The sequence below is a fragment of the Bos taurus genome, chromosome 1 (genome assembly GCF_002263795.3).
Source record: "Bos taurus isolate L1 Dominette 01449 registration number 42190680 breed Hereford chromosome 1, ARS-UCD2.0, whole genome shotgun sequence".
Classification (NCBI taxonomy): Eukaryota; Metazoa; Chordata; class Mammalia; order Artiodactyla; family Bovidae; genus Bos; species Bos taurus.
In genome coordinates this window covers 156,431,085-156,447,429 of record NC_037328.1, presented here as the reverse complement: position 1 = coordinate 156,447,429, position 16,345 = coordinate 156,431,085, and the positions used below count along the sequence as shown (strand labels likewise).

At 41.6% G+C, this 16,345-nt stretch overlaps 1 protein-coding gene across 1 annotated transcript in view; it reads right to left on the bottom strand.

Moving 5' to 3' along the window:
* Window positions 1-16,345, bottom strand: part of KCNH8 (potassium voltage-gated channel subfamily H member 8) — a 503,960-nt gene that overhangs the window by 396,801 nt on the left and 90,814 nt on the right. The window lies entirely within an intron of this gene.

Here is a 16,345-nt window from a genome sequence, read left to right as displayed (position 1 = left end):
AGAAAATTGACAATTATATGGAAGATAATATCATATCTGGCATCTTAAGGAATCAATAAACTCTAGTTATTAGATCTGGATAAAGGAAGTGGTTTGGAATCCTATGGAAGACATACCATGAATAAAGTTCATGAATCTCATATCCTCTGATCCTGACCTGCTCACAACCTCCACTTCTCATCTTTATTTTGGCTACTTTCCATCACGACTGTCCTTGTTACTCACACGGAGGTACTTACTAAGTCAAGGACAACTTATTGAAAGTCACATTCTCCCAAATTCATTCACGTATCGCCCAAATTCTGCTCTATTTACCTAACACATTTTCTCTACTTTTCCTTATCTAAATTCTCCCTTAAATACATTTCTTTGATTAAAATATTTTGTACCACAGTTTTAAATGGAAATCTAACATGACTTTCCATAAGAAGAGGAGAACTGAAAAACAGATGCAAGCTGAAAGCCACTGAACTGCAATGCCATTGACTACTCTCCAGCATCCTCTTTGAGATCCTCTTAGGCCCTCCTAGGTAGAGGTTATAGAACAGGGCAGGGAAGGGGGACTGGCTGACCAGCAGGTTTAGTCAGTGGTTAAAGACGTGTTCACATCAGACTCAGGCCTTCGTTTCCTAAATAAAGTATTCAAAGACGATTGAAAACTTTCTACTGTGTGGTTCAGTATGACAGTAAGCTCCCTGCATACAAACAAGTTTTGATCGAGATCACATTCATAAGTCCAATTTGTTCACAAGTCCGATAAAGTTAGCCTAGGTACCTGACTAACACGAGCACCTATATAGTACTGTACTGCGCTAGGCTTATAGTACTTTTCACACAAACAATACGCAAAAAACAAACACAAAATACAGGAAATACCTTTAATCTTCTAGCGCAGTGCCTTGAGCAGTACAGTAGTATCAGCTTCATCAGCGCTGTTTTACGCTTGGTTCTGGACACCCTGGGCTTGAAACAGACATTGTACTAGGACTCCACAGAGTCCACCCTGCACACTTAGCTGCTCAGTCAAATCCGACTCTTTGCGACCCCCCCATGGACGGTGGCCCACCACGCTCCTCTGTTCATGGGGATTCTCCAGCCAAGAATACTGGAGTGGGCTACTCCATACAGTACTGGACAGTAAAGTGCACAGAAGCACAACTGCCTGGCAAGGATGCATGCCCGTGGGAAGGTATACCAGCCGTGTGAACCGACGTCAATGGACATTCGAATGCACATTCGCATCTTTGAAAGTTCGTATGTATGGAACTCACTGTACTTGATGCTACGTCTGTATATTGTGCCTCAGCATGGGTGCAGAGCCCCTGAGAAACACTGCCTTCATTCACACCAGCCCACGGGCCCTACTTGTCACACTCCTTCGTGACTTTTCATGCTTCCCCGAGTCCCAACTCCTCTCCAGAGTCTCCCCTGAGCACCAGAGCTAAGCTCTCAGTCTTTACATCAAAGTACTTGGTATTTAGAAGACCCATTTGGAAATACATCACGCATTTCCTCATGACATCGTGCTGTGACTGCTGTACCAGCGGTTTGCTCGTGCTTTTTACCCCTCTCCCCAGTGCATCCTTGTGAGTGTCCTTTCCACTCATGGTATCTCACTCCTGTGTACTTGAGACTGGCAGGCATGGGGCAAAGTGTCTAGAATAAGTGACTTAAAAGTGTGGTCAAAGAGAGCATCGAGCACTATGGCCATATTGGAGGATGGAGGCAATCTACATGAAGACCGAGAATACTGACATTAACAAGGCATTTTTGAAATAAAAATATTGGGTTGGCCAAAGAGTTCATTTGAGGTTTTCCATAACCTGGATGAACTTTTTGGCCAATTCAGTATTTGCCTATCCGGTAGCAGGGGAACGTTTTCCTGAGGTGATTCTGGATGCATATAGCTGTGAGAGAGGAAGCTGTCAGTACTAAAAACAGAAGTCTCAGTGTTTCCAGCGTCCGGCAGTTACGGGGCTCTGTCCAGGCACTGCTGTCTGAGGAATCTACCACCAGAGTCTTCCTTTGTAGCTCTTGTCTGACTCCCTGGGAATCCTAAATCACTCCTCTTTGGATATGTGGGTGTTTTTTTTTTTTTTTTTTTTTAATCACTTTTTTTAACTGATAGGTACGTGAAACCCAACCTACTGCAACACTAGAGGAGGTATTTCTCAACATGTCAGAACCCACCCCAGCGGAACTTCAGGAGTAGGAGAACAAGCTTGAAGAAAGCAATGTGAAAAGCACTGGATTACACAAAAGGTAACGTATTCAAATGAATCCTCTCTTCCACTTCACATAAGACTTGAAGGACAAATAGAAGGCTTCATGCAGCCAGTGGTGGGCTTCCTGCATTACTGTCAACGAAGCCCGGTGTAATAACCAAGACATGAATCATCACAGAGCTGGGTGTATGGTCTGCAAAGACATAATTTCATTTTGTGCATTTGGGTAATGTCACTTTAGAGAAAATAAGATCATGGGAAAAGAAAGCAAGTAGAAGGAGAAAGGAATCATAAAGGAGAGCCCAGGCAACTCCCTGCCGCCTTCCCTCCATTTTAAAAGGTGGTGAGGTGGATGAACCTGGAGCCGTCATCCAGAGTGAAGTCAGTCAGAAAGAGAAAAACAGATGTCATATTTGGCAAATGGTACTTCTGAACCTGTTTTCAGGACAAGAGGGATGCAGACGCAGAGAAAGGATTTGTGGACACAGCAGGGGAAGGAGAGGGTGAGGGGAATCGAGAGGGTAGCAGTGACGAGTACGCACGACCATGTGTGAAACAGACAGCTGGTGGGAGGCTGCCGTGTGACACAGGGGGGCTCAGCCGGGGGCTCTGTGACGACCTGGGGGTGGGGCGGGGTGGGGGGCGCAGTGAGGGGAGGCTCAAGGGGGAGGCGATATATGCATACTTACGGCTGATACATGCTGCTGGATGGCAGAAACCAGCACAGCACTGCAAATCAATTAGTGAGCACTTACTTTTTTTTTTTTTTTTACTTTACAATATTGTATTGGTTTTTCCATACATCAACATGAATCCGCCATGGGTGTACACGTGTTCCCAATCCTGAACCCCCTGCCCACCTCCATCCCCATACCATCCCTCTGGGTCATCCCAGTACACCAGCCCCAAGCTTCCTGTATCCTGCATCAAACCTGGACTGGCGATTCATTTCTTATATGATATTATACATGTTTCAATGCCATTCTCCCAAATCATCCCCTACCCTCTCCCACAGAGTCCAAAAGACTGTTCTATACATCTGTGTCTCTTTTGCTGTCTTGCATACAGGGTTATTGTTACCATCTTTCTAAATTCCATATATATGCATTAGTATACTGTATTGGTGTTTTTCTTTCTGGCTTACTTCACTCTGTATAATAGGCTCCAGTTTCATCCACCTCATTAGAACTGATTCAAATGTATTCTTTTTAATGGCTGAGCAAATCAATTAATCTCCAATTAAAAGTAAATGTTTTTAAAAGATGATGGCAAGTTTAGAATGCTTTATAAAGAAGAAATGGGAAATTCTAAACTAGACTTTTGTTAGAACAGAGAGAGATCTCAGAAACCACCTAGTTTAAACTCTGTACTGAACACACAAGAGAAGACCAGAAAGGAACATGAAGTGTCTCTGATCTGTTACTTTTGGCAAAGGGAGGCCTAGAAGGCAGATCTCCTGAGCCAAATCTCTCAACCTGGGTCTCACTGGGGCTCTCTTCCTGGGTCTCAGAGCCTGAGGCTCTGCTCCCTTTCAGCCCAGGCTGCAGTGATAGTGAGAAGAAGCAGGAGAGTGGAGACACATGACAGGAAAGCTCTCCCACTGACGGTTCTGCGCGGGTTCTTAGCAAGCGCACAGCTGCCCTATGTGACTTCTGTCCTCGACACCTGGAATGAACAGGCAGCCCTCACTTCTCTCGTATCTCCTGCAGCCATCAACAATGCATCTCCCTAAGCAAAGCTGCGTTTTGCTTGGAATACAGCAGACAGATCCGTGCTTTGTATTGTGAGCAAACGTGAAGACACATTCGTTTGCTTACTTCTCCAAGGGAATTTCAACCTCTTGGAGTATTTGAGACAGTCCACATGACGGGTTTGAATGTTTTTCAGTGGAATAGTCAATCTCTATGGGTAAGTGTTAATGACCTTTCAAACTCCCAAAGGTTAAACGAGCTTTGTTTACAGGAACCTGCTCTATTTCTGAACTCTTGATGTATTTTCTTAAATATATCAGCATTGCTTTCTAAATGAATCTACTTCCCTGACCTCAGGAAATACAATGACCTTGTGCCAAAGAAATACAAATTATTCTCCTAAATGGAAAGAAAAAAAAAACACATTTTAATTATTTATTTTCATTAGTAAATGAACTTTGAAACACAGGCGAGATTATTCCAAATCCTGAAAGATGATGCTGTGAAAGTGCTTCACTCAATATGCCAGCAAATTTGGAAACCTCAGCAGTGGCTACAGGACTGGAAAAGGTCAGTTTTCATTCCAATCCCAAAGAAAGGCAATGCCAAAGAGTGCTCAAACTACTGCACAATTGCACTCATCTCACACGCTAGTGAAGTAATGCTCAAAATTCTCCAAGCCAGGCTTCAGCAATATGTGAACCATGAACTTCCTGATGTTCAAGCTGGTTTTAGAAAAGGCAGAGGAACCAGAGATCAAATTGCCAACATCTGCTGGATCATGGAAAAAGCAAGAGAGTTCCAGAAAAGCATCTATTTCTGCTTTATTGACTATGCCAAAGTCTTTGACTGTGTGGATCACAATAAACTGTGGAAAATTCTGAAAGAGATGGGAATACCAGACCACCTGACCTGCCTCTTGAGAAATTTATATGCAGGTCAGGAAGCAACAGTTAGAACTGGACATGGAACAACAGACTGGTTCCAAATAGGAAAAGGAGTTCCTCAAGGCTGTATATTATCACCCTGTTTATTTAACTTATATGCAGAGTACATCATGAGAAACGCTGGACTGGAAGAAACACAAGCTGGAATCAAGATTGCCGGGAGAAATATCAATAACCTCAGATATGCAGATGACACCACCCTTATGGCGAAAGTGAAGAGGAACTCAAAAGCCTCTTGATGAAAGTGAAAGAGGAGACTGAAAAAGTGGGCTTAAAGCTCACCATTCAGAAAACGAAGATCATGGCATCTGGTCCCATCACTTCATGGGAAATAGATGGGGAAACAGTGGAAACAGTGTCAGACTTTATTTTTTTGGCCTCCAAAATCACTGCAGATGGTGACTGCAGCCATGAAATTAAAAGATGCTTACTCCTTGGAAGGAAAGTTATGACCAACCTAGGTAGCATATTGAAAAGCAGAGACATTACTTTGCCAACAAAGGTTCGTCTAGTTAAGGCTATGGTTTTTCCTGTGGTCATGTATGGATGTGAGAGGTGGACTGTGAAGAAGGCTGAGTGCCGAAGAATTGATGCTTTTGAACTGTGGTGTTGGAGAAGACTCTTGAGAGTCCCTTGGACTGCAAGGAGGTCCAACCAGTCCATTCTGCAGGAGATCAGCCCTGGGATTTCTTTGGAAGGAATGATGCTAAAGCTGAAACTCCAGTACTTTGGCCACCTGATGCGAAGAGTTGACTCACTGGAAAAGACTCTGATGCTGGGAGGGATTGGGGGCAAGAGGAGAAGGGGACGACAGAGGATGAGATGGCTGGATGGCATCACTGACTCGATGGACGTGAGTCTGAGTGAACTCCGGGAGTTGGTGATGGACAGGGAGGCCTGGCGTACTGCCATTCATGGGGTTGCAAAGAGTCGGACACGACTGAGTGACTGATCTGATGATGCAATCACAGTGAATCTTTTTAAGTAAAGATGCTGCTTGCTGCTGCTCCTAAGTTGCTTCAGTCGTGTCCGACTCTTTGCGACCCCATAGACGGCAGCCCACCAGGCTCCCCTGTCCCTGGGATTCTCCAGGCAAGAACACTGGAGTGGGTTGCCATTTCCTTCTCCAAAGTAAAGAGGCATGGTCCTTTAAATATTATACTAAAGAAAAATTTGCTATTGCCAAGATAACTAAAGGAAGGAATACAGATGTATGTACCAGGAATATGTGTTTTCTTTTAAAGTAAATGTGTATCAGTATCAGTTCAATCGCTCAGTCATGTCTAACTCTTTGTGACCCCATGGACTGCAGCACGCCAGGCCTCCCTGTCCATCACCAACTCCTGGAGTTTACCCAAACTTATGTCCATTGAGTCGGTGATGCCATCCAACCATCTCATGCTCTGTTGTCCCCTTCTCCTCCTGCCCTCAATCTTTCCCAGCATCAGGGTCTTTTCAAATGAGTCAGCTCTTTGCATCAGGTGGCCAAAGTATTGGAGTTTCAGCTTCAGCATCGGTCCTTCCCTTGAACACCCAGGACTGATCTCCTTTAGGATGGAGTGGTGGATCTCTTTTCAGTCTAAGGGACTCTCAAGAGTCTTCTCCAACACCACAGTTCAAAAGCATCAATTCTTCGGCGCTCAGCTTTCTTTATAGTCCAGCTCTCACATCCATAAGTGACTACTGGAAAAATAAATGTGGAAAAATAAAAGTGACTACTGGAAAAAAAAAAATATATATATATACACATACATATCCTTTATTTTTAATTGCAGGATAATTGTTTTACAATGTTGTGTTGGTTTCTGCTATACACCAATGTGAACCGGCCACAATTATACAATTGCCCTCTAGGTCATCACACAGCACCAGGCTGGGCTCCCTGGGTTATAAGCAACTTCTCACCAGCTATCTACTTCACACATGACAGTGCATATACATGTGTATATCCATCATGTATATGTATCGATGCTACTTTCTCCATTCATCCCACTGTCCCTCCTCCACTGTGTACACGAGTCCGTGAAGGAGGTATTTTTCTGCCACTGCAAGTCTCAAAAGACTGAGTAAAAATGACTTTGCCCAAAGCAGGCCTGTGGTTGTGTTTCTTGAGTAAGGAAAGAATGGAAAAAATACCCCTGCAGTCCAAAACTATTGAAGATCTGCTGTTTCTTGGTCTCTTGCTTTAATCATGAGTTCCTCCGAGTGACAAATTTACTTCCTCTTTTCCCACCTCCCAGTCATCAAAAACAGGATTCTAGCACCAATTGGGAAAAGAGATTTCTCCCTGGCACTATGACCAACGCAAGCAAAACGGGAAGAAGACCACCTTCCCTGTGAAGACTCCTCTGAATTCGTTGGAGCCCACGGAGCTCTCCCACCTTAGACACCTTCTACGTGTGTGTGAGTCTCTGGAGGCTTCAGCACTGAGTGGTTCTCTTATTGATCTGCATATGGTTCTTGAGAACTTCTGAAAATAAAGATTACAATTTCTACTTATGTGGTTTGTGGTACTCAGTAGCAGCAGTAGTGCAGACAAGCATGCAGGTCAGATTGGCTTGACTGACAATCACACATCACTTTTTTCAGTCTTTCAAGTCGAAAACATACATCCAGATAGAGTTAGGGTGTTAATTTAACTGCAAAGAGAGAATGAATTTATTCTTTGGTAGCATCCAACAATTTTTGACCCAATAATTCACAATATTTTGCTTTATACTGCAAATGCACAATAGGAATAAAAATAATGACATGTGAATCACTAACTGTGAATGCTCTTGAGAGTAAATACAAAGAATAAAGTATTCCCTTATGAGTAAAAACATAATATAGAGCTTTTCAAGCTGGGCAACTTTTGCACCATTCCTTTCTCACTGCATTAACAAGAGGAGTAAATGACTAATTTTCTTAAACTGTGATTCAATTTATAGAAATTAATTTCTGTAGCATTTAGCATTTAACTCTCAATTTGTGGAATAAAAAGATAAATAGGCATAGGCTATACATGTTAAAGTTTTATTAAATTCATCTGTAACTATTCTCTTATCTTAAAAAAAATCTTAGTAGAATTGCCAGTTGATATTAAACATGTTGAATATCCTGAACTACCTGTAAAAGAAAATAATTCTGAAATCCATATCAATTACATTTAAATATCATGCAAGACAACTTTCCCTCCTCTTTGGCATCCAGAATGCATTAAGGTGGTGATGAGTATTATATCTACTTTTTACATTTTTGGAGACAGCTATTCACAGCATTGTAGGCACAACTTGGCATATTTCAGGACATACAAATGATCATTTATAAATTAAATGAGTCAGTTTACACATTGGACTTGTCTTGCCACTGGCATAATTCAGTTATTTGTGCATATTAGCATGAAAAGGAACAAAAAAATATATCCCTGCAATGCCTACTTCTGAAAGTATCAAAAATACTTCATAGACATCAACAGATTCATTTATAGCACTATGAAGTAATTAAGGGAGAAGCATTAATAATCTCTATTTTCTTAGACATGATATTTGATATAATACTCCAGCCAATGATCACTGTAAGAGTCTAGGCACAGAGAGTTGATTCTATTAATATATTCTCAATAAAGGTTCTTTATTCAGTATAAATCAGTGTAATTTACTTGTTTATTCTTTCACTCATCTCACAAACATTTTTTTGAGCAGCCAGCCATCAAGTTTGCAGAGAAGAACAGCACTGCCTCCACTTAAGTCCTACGTGTTTCTCTCCCACTAACCGCCATGCCCAGGCGAACTTCTCATTCATACCTGAGCATGCCTTTGTGCAGCTCTGTTACTAAGACAGCTTCCTTCCTGAAAAGTTTCTTTGGCAGATGCGCTATCACACCTCACGAGCTCATCTCTCACCCCTGACCATTCCTTGTCTTTGATCGTTTCTCTCCTGATTTCTATTCCTCTATTTCTGTACATTCTCAAAGGTTCCATTGTCAACTGCCTTGCTGTGTGTCTATACAACTCCATCCTCGTGTTAGTTAACCTCAAATGCTCCCTTGAAGACCAACTTCTTCACGGAGTTTCAGGTTTGCACATTCGTTTGTCTGCCAGACCAATCAGCCTGGAGGTAATTCAGGCATCTTGAATTCCCACCTCAAAAAACCAACCTCCTGGGCATATATCTGGGGAAAAAAATAACAACTCCCAAAGATATATGCACCCCAATGTTCACAACACCACTATTTACAATAGCCAAGACATGGAAGCTATCTAAATGTCCACAGAGGAATGGATAAAGATGTGGTGTGATAACAGTGGAATATCACTCAGACACAAAAGGGAACAAATTGTGCCATTTGCAGCGACATGAATGGACCTAGAGTCATACAGAGAGAAGCATAAGTGAGAAAGAGAAAAAACAAGGTATATTAATGCAAACATGCGGAATCTAAAAAAATAGATGAACCTATTTGCAAAGCAGAAATAGAGAAACAGACACAGAGAACAAATTATGGTCACCAAAAGGGGAAAGGGGAAGTGGATGAACTGGGATTGACCTAAACGCACTACTCTGCATAAAACAGGTAAGTGATGGGAACTGTCTGAACAGCACAGGGAACTCTCCTCAGTGCTTCCTCCTGCCCGCGTTTCCCATGATGCACTCTGCGTATGAGTTAAATGAGCAGGGTGACAATATACAGCCTTGATGTGCTCCTTTCTCGATTTGGAACCAGTCTGTTGTTCCATGTCCAGTTCTAACTGTTGCTTCCTGACCTGCATACAGATTTCTCAGGAGGCAGGTAAAGTGGTCTGGTATTCCCTTCTCTTGAAGAGTTTTCCATGGTTTCTTGTCGTCCACAGTCAACGGCTTTAGTGTAGTCAGTAAAGGAAAAGTAGCTGTTCTTCTGGAACTCTTGCTTTTTCCATGATCCAACGGATGCTGGCAATGTGATTCCTTCTCTTACATGGTTAATTTCCATGCATTCTTAAAGACTCTCCCCAGAAGTCTTTCCTGACACTGTCTCCCCCTCCCCAGCTCTCAGGCCAGGGTCATATGAGGTGCCCCTTCTCTGTCTTCCCAGAGCATGAGCAGGGTGAGTTTCAAATTATGACTATTGTTATTACACCCTCTTTGTTCATGTTCAAGGATGTTGTTTTACCAGATTTCTCTGTACTCTTGTGCCCATGTCATAAGTAATCAATAAAAATTTGTTTAAATGAGGATTTCCCTGGAGGTCCAGTGGTTAAGACCCTGTGCTTCCAACACAATGGACTTGGGTTCAATCCATGACTGGGGAACTAAGATCTCATATGCATGGCTGTTGAGGTCTTTTAATGGACTGGAACCTGGTGGTCCAGAGTCGACGATAAGAAAGTAAAAGAGAGAGAAAGAGGCTGATATTTTTTGGTTTACGCATAAAACCAATAAAGTCCTCGACACGGGGCTTACACTGTTTCACATAGGCACAGGGCACCCTCTCGCGAGGGTCTTGCAAGCCCGGGCAAGAAAGTGAGCTCAGTGGGCTTCTGTGCTCCAAAGAATTAGTCTGAGAGAGAGAGAGAAAGAGAGAAAAAGAAAGAAAGACACGGGGACCCAAGCTCTGATGGAACAAGGGTGTTTTATTTAACATCATGTGGGTCTATACACTGTCTTACAAGGTAGCTTTGTTCAGCAAAGATAAAGATCAAAAGTCCAGACTTACAAATTATCAAGGAAACATAAGGCAATCCATATCAAAGAGAGAGGGTTGTAAATAATCACTTTTACCGTATGGTTCATAAAAAGGAAGAGGGTCGTAAATAGCTACTTATCACGGTATGGAAAAACTAACGAAGGAAGTGCATGCATTTCTCAGCCCCGGGAGTGGTTTGCCACTCCTCTTAATTTCTGAATATTCAGGAATAAGGAACAGAGGATTCATGACAGATCCAAAACAGCACACAGGAAGCCTCCTGTTAAATGCTTCCTGACACATGGCCAATAAATAAATAAAACAGTTGCTGCTGCTGCTGCTAAGTCACCTCAGTCGTGTCCGACTCTGTGTGACCCCAGAGATGGCAGCCCACCAGGCTCCCCTGTCCCTGGGATTCTCCAGGCAAGAACACTGGAGTGGGTTGCCATTTCCTTCTCCAATGCATGAAAGTGAAAAGTGAAAGTGAAGATGCTCAGTCGTGTCTGACTCTTAGCGACCCCATGGACTGCAGCCTACCAGGCTCCTCCGTCCATGGGATTTTCCAGGCAAGAGTACTGGAGTGGGGTGCCATTGCCTTCTCCAAACAGTTGCTAGATACTTTAAAAATTTGTTTAAATGAAATAGAAAAGTTAAGTGCAGATTATATTTACCCAAGGATGAGCATTTTACTAGCATGAAGTGTAACTATTAAGATATTAAATATATAAGTTCTCAGAAAATAACTCATCTCGCTCCAAGGTATTAGCATATAAGCAGAAATCTCCTAGCCACAGTGAAATATATCTACTCGATTTGAATCCCTGCATTAGACTGAAAGCTTAAGATCAGGGTGAGGTTTTTTTTTAAATTCTTTGCCAAGGAAATGTGTCAAAAGTATGCACCCATTAACTATTAGTTGAACATACGAGTAACTGAGTGGTGGGTAGGGGGATGGGCAGAGAGAAGAGTGGATGGATAGATCAAATGCCATCTTCTCTTGATCTCTCTTTTGATCTCTTTAGGCCATCTACTTACTCATAGAGCTAGGAAACACTTACAGTACCCCATTACTTGTTCTACTTGTATACATATTATATAGTTGTCCTTCATTTTGACAAGCCTTAAGAAGACCAAGTGCAAAGAATTCGGAGCATTTCAATGAACATTTCATTATGTTTGACGTTCATTAAAGCAACTTGATTGCATTTATAATTCCTGAAGTGAAGACCTCTCCCAGTTCCCCACTGACAGTTGCGTATGACTCTCCTACCCAATACCAATTCGTCCTCTCAAGCAGTTAAAAATGTTTTTATTAAATATTTTAAAAATTATTTTACCCAAATTATGAATTTTAAAAGGAAAGAAAATCTGACAATCACTTGTGTCATAATACGGGATTATTTTTTTAATCCTCTTTAGAATGCTTTATTTGTAGAATAGGGTGCCATAGCTTAAAACTATCAATTTACAATTTCAAGACAACTGGTACTTGACATCTTTGAAGGCATCTGTCCAGCCACCTCTAAAACTGTCCCATTTTAGAGAGAGGTGGTCTCCACAGCCTTGGTAGCTGGTGGAATTCCATTTCCAAGGCAAACGCTAATGACAAAGAGGAGACACAGAACAGAGAGTAGCAGCCTCAAGTAGAATCAAGTTCCTGGAACGCCGTCTCCTCCCTGCTTTTATCTGGTCAACTTCCATATATCCTTGAGACATGAGCAAGAAGCCATATAATTTATCATGCAAATCACAGTATATTTAACAGTCCATGGGAGCAATAAAAATAACTAAATTATTTAATTTTACACTGTCTAATTAACTATGGACAGCTATGTTTTAACATCCTGGTGAGGTGGCTTCCCTGATGGTCAGTGGGTAAGAGTCCGCCTGCCAGTGCAGGGGATAAGGGTCCGATCCTTGGTCTGGGAGGATTCCATACGCTGTGGAGCAACTCAGCCCATGCACCACAACTATTGAGACCCCACTCGAGGGCCCAAGAGCCTCAGCAACTGAAGCCCATGAGCCCGAGTCTCTGCTCTGCAACAAGAGGGGCCATAGCCGTGAGAAGCCCATGCAGTGCAGCAAAGAGCAGCCCCTACTCGCTGCACCTAGAGAAAGCCCACACACAGCCACAAAGACCTGTGGCAGCCAAGAATAAATAAATCAATCGTGAAGACAAATAAACAATATACTGGTGAAGCATTAAATAGCATTAAACATTCAGTAACAATTTTCCAAATAAAATTTTTGAAAAAATAAAAATAGCACATTTCTCGTGCAGTACAGGACACCAAAATACTTCATTTCCAGATTTTGATAGCTGTACTGATTTTATCAGAGACTATTTTTGACTGTAGAAAATATACACTGAAGTAGTTAGGAATTTTTTTAAACCTTGTAAAGCTCTATAGAATTTTACCAAGAGAAATACGTTTAGAAACAACATAAGCAGAAAATTATTTATGCACATATTTAGTAACTTTAAACAGATTCTAATTCATAGTATTATTTGGAAAATGCACTTTTCTATATGGTTCTATTTTTTCTTTTTTCTGTAAAATTACCTGCAGACATCTTCCAAAATGCAGTTTATAAATAATACATAAAAATCACAGACAGTTCAGTTGGCTCTTTTTTTGTTACACCATAATTTTATTTATTGAAGTATGTTTGATTTACAGTGTTGTACCAATCTCTGCTTATAGCAAAGTTACTCTGTTTTACATATATATACATTTATTTTTTTAATATTCTTTTCTATTATGGTTTATCTCAAGAGTTTGGATATAGCTTCATGTGCTATACAGTAGGGCCTTGTTGTCTGCCCACTCTAAATGTAGTATTAATAGTTTGTATCAGTTCAGTTCAGTTCAGTTCAGTCGATCAGTCGTGTCCGACTCGTTGCCACCCCATGAATTGCAGCACACCAGGCCTCCCTGTCCATCACCAACTCCCAGAGTTCACTCAGACTCACGTCCATCGAGTCAGTGATGCCATCCAGCCATCTCATCCTCTGTCGTCCCCTTCTCCTCTTGCCCCCAATCCTCCCAGCATCAGAGTCTTTTCCAATGAGTCAACTCTTCGCATGAGGTGACCTAAGTACTGGAGTTTCAGTTTTAGCATCATTCCTTCCAAAGAACACCCAGGACTGATCTCTAGAATGGACTGGTTGGATGTCCTTGCAGTCCAGGGGACTCTCAAGAGTCTTCTCCAACACCACAGTTCAAAAGCGTCAATTCTTCAGTGCTCAGCCTTCTTCACAGTCCAACTCTCACATCCATACATGACCACAGGAAAAACCGTAGCCTTGACTAGAAGGACCTTTGTTGGCAAAGTAATGTCTCTGCTTTTGAATATGCTATCTAGGTTGGTCATAACTTTCCTTCCAAGGAGTAATTTCCCATAATTCAAGATATTTCAAAATGCAATTCCAAAATTCCAAAATTAAGTCTTTTATACCAGCTGAGCTCTGTCATTTGTTTAGTTTTTCCTTTTGTTCGGATCTAATTCAATATATTCCTATTTGCAAGTATTGTCTGTAATAATTAGTTTGTCCGCTTTTCAAAATATGAATATTTTCACCACTCCATTCTTATGATTACTTTGACTCTAACTCTACTCTAACTCTAACTCTAACTCAAAATTTCTAACTAATTTTGAAGCAAACAGAATTTGAAGAGGCCTCTGGTACTTCTTCAGCAAATCTGCATCTTCAGGTGGTCCCCTGGTTAGTGACACATATACAGGCTCCATAATGGATTGGAAATATCAACAAACTTTTTGTACAAGTTACATATTTAAAAGAACTGCAAACCTGGTACCTAACATCTCATTAAACAACCATTTCATATTTTCCTCTGCAAAAGGGGCTTAATTCCAAAATAAAAAAGCTTTTCTGAACCATGCAAACAGCTGTATGCATACAGACATAAACCATACGATAAGTGACAGAAGACTATAGCCTACTCTCTAGGAATGTGATTAGCCACCGGTGTTTTCTGTACACAGTTATCAAACCACAAACAAAATTTCCCCATTTCCTGTGTCCTGGCAGCTTTGTGAATCTGTCAGAGGAGTTTGCTGTACCTCGTCTTGAGGTCAGAGAGCTTTCTGTTATAGCAAGCACAATGCATGCAGGCTTTGAAGAGAAGCTGAAGCTGGAAAGTACTGGGAATAGAGAGACAGGCTGGTCACTGTCTTTCACATTTAACCAGAAGTTTCATTGCACCTGGTGCTTCATTGCATCTGGGCCTCACAAACACTAGACCAGATTATGGCAGAAGCTACGAGCCAAGCAAAAATCTGTCAGACACAACCCAGCTCATCTTCATAAAATAAATAATAAAATCATGTCCTTAAAAGGTCTGGATAGATGTTAAACTAGAGTGAGTAACAGCACAGCAGGCACGAGCCGGGACTGCCGCAGGCAGAGCATGGACATATGGTCACCCTTCTCAGGAAGCCTGCTCGCACTTCCACCTGTAACTCAAGAAAGACACTTTCTTCTTTTTACCCAATTATCTTAATTTACTAATTCGGCACAGGATACATGTTAATGAAATTGATACTGTCAGTTTTTATCTTCAAAATTACTGATGCACCCATCCATCAAACCCTACCGATTGACCTCCCAGTTCCTTTTGTTTTAGAAGAGAAAGGAATTTTAATGAATTGTTTTCCCAGAAACATAAATTAACATCCAATGGCCTTGTGTAAAAGCAATCAATTTGTTATCCCAAGTAACAATCTAAGTGAAGCATTTAAAGGGAAAATAGAATGGAACCTAGAAAGGAGAAAACTTGTGTTTTGATGTGGGAGAGTTCAGATATCCTGGACTTATCTGTCTTGTATTGAGAACTAAATAGATGGTATTAGGGGGCATAGCTCTTCAAGGCCCCAAAAGACTGAATTAAGGTGTGTGGCCTAGGAGTGTTGACATAAAAATTGAGATTTGAACAGGGGATCCACTAAGGACAAACTGTGAGGAATTGTGCTAATTGTAGCAGCTGGTGGGATGCTATTTCAAAGTGTGAAGTGAAGCGTTAGACGCTGTCCTGCCTGACTCTTTGTGACCCCATGGACTGCAACCCACCAGGCTCCTCTGTCCATGAGGTTTTCCAGGCAAGGATACTGGAGTAGGTTGCCATTTCCTTCTCCAGGGGATCTTCCCAACCCAGGGATCTAACCAGGTCTCCTGCACTGAAGGCAGATTCTTTACCAACCTAGCTACAAGTGTTAAAAACCTTTACCTCCCTGTCACTTACTACAATCCTTTAACACTGCTAATTTTCTTATCTGCAAAACAAACATGCTAATATCCTCAGGGGAGAGAATTTAAGATTAAATAACACAATGGAACATTAATTGGCCCTTAAACAATATTTGTGGAATTTAAAATTTTGAAAACTAATTAGATGGAAACACAGAACTGGAGAGGAATTAAATGCATTGTAATAAAAACATTGTTACCAGCATGTGGGTATGTAATATATATTTTTAAGAGAATAATTGCTAATTATATTTTTGCTTACATTCTTGAAGCTATTCGAGACACCTATTGTCTGTATGCGTGTTAGTCCTACTCCTTGCAACCCCATGGACTGTAGCCCGCCAGGCTCCTCTGTCCAAGGAATTCTCCAGGCAGGAATACTGGAGTGGGTTGCCATTCCCTCCTCCAAGGGATCTTCCCGACCCAGGGATCAAACCTTGGTCTCCTGCATCGCAGGCAGATTCTTTACCATTTGAGCTACAGGGAAGTCCTATTGTGTGTAACCTAAGGGTAAAAAAGTTGATTAAACAGCACAACTTTAGGGAAAGAATTTCAACAATGAAATTTCA